This window comes from Schistocerca cancellata, unplaced genomic scaffold, assembly GCF_023864275.1.
Source record: "Schistocerca cancellata isolate TAMUIC-IGC-003103 unplaced genomic scaffold, iqSchCanc2.1 HiC_scaffold_613, whole genome shotgun sequence".
NCBI lineage: Eukaryota > Metazoa > Arthropoda > Insecta > Orthoptera > Acrididae > Schistocerca > Schistocerca cancellata.
The window spans coordinates 8513-12500 of record NW_026046624.1 but is presented as its reverse complement, the minus strand read 5'-3'; the positions used below and the strand labels follow the sequence as shown (position 1 = coordinate 12500).

The window sequence follows — 3988 nt, the reverse complement described above, 5'->3', positions numbered from 1 at the left end:
TAGAACCGAGGTCCTATTCCATTATTCCATGCACACAGTATTCAGGCGGGCTTGCCTGCTTTAAGCACTCTAATTTGTTCAAAGTAAACGTGCCGGCCCACCCAGACACTCAATAAAGAGCACCTTGGTAGGATTTCAACGGGGTCCGCCTCGGGACGCACGAACACGCACGAGGCGGTCGCACGCCTTCGGCTCGCCCCACCGGCAGGACGTCCCACGATACATGCCAGTTAAACACCGACGGGCGGTGAACCAACAGCGTGGGACACAAATCCAACTACGAGCTTTTTAACCGCAACAACTTTAATATACGCTATTGGAGCTGGAATTACCGCGGCTGCTGGCACCAGACTTGCCCTCCAATAGATACTCGTTAAAGGATTTAAAGTGTACTCATTCCGATTACGGGGCCTCGGATGAGTCCCGTATCGTTATTTTTCGTCACTACCTCCCCGTGCCGGGAGTGGGTAATTTGCGCGCCTGCTGCCTTCCTTGGATGTGGTAGCCGTTTCTCAGGCTCCCTCTCCGGAATCGAACCCTGATTCCCCGTTACCCGTTACAACCATGGTAGGCGCAGAACCTACCATCGACAGTTGATAAGGCAGACATTTGAAAGATGCGTCGCCGGTACGAGGACCGTGCGATCAGCCCAAAGTTATTCAGAGTCACCAAGGCAAACGGACCGGACGAGCCGACCGATTGGTTTTGATCTAATAAAAGCGTCCCTTCCATCTCTGGTCGGGACTCTGTTTGCATGTATTAGCTCTAGAATTACCACAGTTATCCAAGTAACGTGGGTACGATCTAAGGAACCATAACTGATTTAATGAGCCATTCGCGGTTTCACCTTAATGCGGCTTGTACTGAGACATGCATGGCTTAATCTTTGAGACAAGCATATGACTACTGGCAGGATCAACCAGGGAGCTGCGTCAACTAGAGCTGAGCAGCCGGCCGCCCGGGAGTGTGTCCCAGGGGCCCGCGCGAACACGCAAGCGTCCGCTCAATTATTCTGCAAACAGGAGGAGGCTGAGCTCCCCTGCACAATACACCTCGAAACCCTCTCAGGTCCCGGCGGCGCGCAGCGCCGTCCTAAGTACTTGGTCGGGTTCGAGAGAGGCGCAATCGCCCGGAGTTAGGCGAGTAGACGCTTTAGGTGCGACCACCCGTGCTCCCAACTGAGCTTGCCGCTGCCGACAGAGGCCCGGGAGCGTGCTGTCGTGGCATTGCCGGCGGGAGACAACACGCGCCACCTACGGTGACCGGCAGCTCCAACGCCAGCGCCACAGAAGGGCAAAGGCCCCACGTGGGTGCCGAAGCGAACTCTCCCAGCACAGCGCACGTGCCAACACGTCTGCACAACTGCGATACAAACCACCAGCGAGAACCGCTGGGGCGACCGAGCAGCAGACGGCGTCGCGGCGCCGAGTGCCGGGCGGCGGCGCATCCTCAACGCACACAGTCCTCAGTCGGACCAGCACACTGCAGATGTCCACCGCGCTTCGCACCGGGCCCGCGAGGACCCACTTTGGCCGCCCGGCGCCGCGCGCAGGGTGCCCCGGCGCGCAGCTGCGCCGCCTGCCGCGTCCGTCGGCCGGCGCGCCTGCCACTGGGCGCCCCCACCAGCCGGCTGTAGCGCGTGCGCCCACGCACCGCGCGGCCAGCACGCCGGGCGGCCCCCCCTCACCGGCCGGGGACGGTCCCACCCAGCCACCGCCGCGTATCGCTTCACACACAGATTTGCCCTTACTGATTTACCTCCAGCAACAACAACCGCACCACAATGGGTTTACCAGTTGTTCATTTGCGTAACGTCACCAGCAAACGTAGACGTCCATCCCAGTTTGCAAATGCAACGATTATTGCATACCTGTCTGTTAGGTGTCACGACACACTACGTCTGCCCACATACACGCAACAAAATGTGCACGACTAGAGAACACGTGGGAGGTGGCCCCCTACGTATGCGATGTCCATTACGAGACCGACTGTCAACCAGCATCTGTACCATGTCGCAGATGTGGAACGCGGTGCACCATGCTATCACACTGTGTGAGAAGAGACGACTACGTTTGAATACACGCGCCACTACATCAACAGACGGCTCATGCTGATCGCCATCCAGGGCGTCCGTTAATCCCACACGTCTCTATGGCGTACCACACTGCAATGTAGCTGTTATGGGGAGACGGCACGTGGCTGAGTGCACAACATTTGGACCGTATGGTTCGCTGTTGTTGGGCGCAGTCGTTGTACGGTCACACATGTGCCACAGCGTATCATGCAGTACATACGGACCTATGTGCAGTACAATGTGAGGGTTAAGCTTACGACATCAGCGGACAGTGGACACAGGCCGTACCACGACGTAGACTGAGCGCTTCGACATGCGAATGCCAGTGAACAGCTGCGAAGGGCATTGAACACGCAAGCACCTGAACGACCAGCGTGCGAAGGCAGGGGGGAGGGTGGGGGCGATGTACATCCTGCAGTCGTCCACATTACAGTGTACAGCGGGAGCATGTAAAAAGTAAGCAACACTTGCGAAGTGTTGAACATGAAACGATACACAAGAGGGTGGGCGGTGCGAGTAGCGAACTATATTCAGAGGGTTGTGGTTAGACAACACTGGATTAATGTAACGTGTCATATGCCAATTACAGAGCAGGTTAAGGCACAACTTGGGTTAGGTTAAGGCACAACGTGGGTTAGGTTAAGGCACAACTTGGGTTAGGTTAAGGCACAACGTGGGTTAGGTTAAGGCACAACGTGGGTTAGGTTAAGGCACAACGTGGGTTAGGTTAAGGCACAACGTGGGTTAGGTTAAGGCACAACGTGGGTTAGGTTAAGGCACAACGTGGGTTAGGTTAAGGCACAACGTGGGTTAGGTTAAGGCACAACGTGGGTTAGGTTAAGGCACAACGTGGGTTAGGTTAAGGCACAACGTGGGTTAGGTTAAGGCACAACGTGGGTTAGGTTAAGGCACAACGTGGGTTAGGTTAAGGCACAACGTGGGTTAGGTTAAGGCACAACTTGGGTTAGGTTAAGGCACAACTTGGGTTAGGTTAAGGCACAACTTGGGTTAGGTTAAGGCACAACTTGGGTTAGGTTAAGGCACAACTTGGGTTAGGTTAAGGCACAACTTGGGTTAGGTTAAGGCACAACTTGGGTTAGGTTAAGGCACAACGTGGGTTAGGTTAAGGCACAACGTGGGTTAGGTTAAGGCACAACGTGGGTTAGGTTAAGGCACAACGTGGGTTAGGTTAAGGCACAACGTGGGTTAGGTTAAGGCACAACGTGGGTTAGGTTAAGGCACAACGTGGGTTAGGTTAAGGCACAACGTGGGTTAGGTTAAGGCACAACGTGGGTTAGGTTAAGGCACAACGTGGGTTAGGTTAAGGCACAACGTGGGTTAGGTTAAGGCACAACGTGGGTTAGGTTAAGGCACAACGTGGGTTAGGTTAAGGCACAACGTGGGTTAGGTTAAGGCACAACGTGGGTTAGGTTAAGGCACAACGTGGGTTAGGTTAAGGCACAACGTGGGTTAGGTTAAGGCACAACTTGGGTTAGGTTAAGGCACAACGTGGGTTAGGTTAAGGCACAACTTGGGTTAGGTTAAGGCACAACTTGGGTTAGGTTAAGGCACAACTTGGGTTAGGTTAAGGCACAACTTGGGTTAGGTTAAGGCACAACTTGGGTTAGGTTAAGGCACAACTTGGGTTAGGTTAAGGCACAACTTGGGTTAGGTTAAGGCACAACTTGGGTTAGGTTAAGGCACAACTTGGGTTAGGTTAAGGCACAACGTGGGTTAGGTTAAGGCACAACGTGGGTTAGGTTAAGGCACAACGTGGGTTAGGTTAAGGCACAACGTGGGTTAGGTTAAGGCACAACGTGGGTTAGGTTAAGGCACAACGTGGGTTAGGTTAAGGCACAACGTGGGTTAGGTTAAGGCACAACGTGGGTTAGGTTAAGGCACAACGTGGGTTAG

The 3988-nt window shown here is 54.4% G+C and overlaps 1 non-coding gene across 1 annotated transcript in view; it reads right to left on the bottom strand.

The window, feature by feature from the left end:
- LOC126134767 (small subunit ribosomal RNA) overlaps positions 1-926 on the bottom strand; it is a 1909-nt gene extending 983 nt beyond the window's left edge. The window contains exon 1 of the ribosomal RNA XR_007527790.1: positions 1-926. This exon is cut by the window's left edge and continues 983 nt beyond it. This is a non-coding gene — a ribosomal RNA (small subunit ribosomal RNA).
- Positions 927-3988: the final 3062 nt, after the last annotated feature.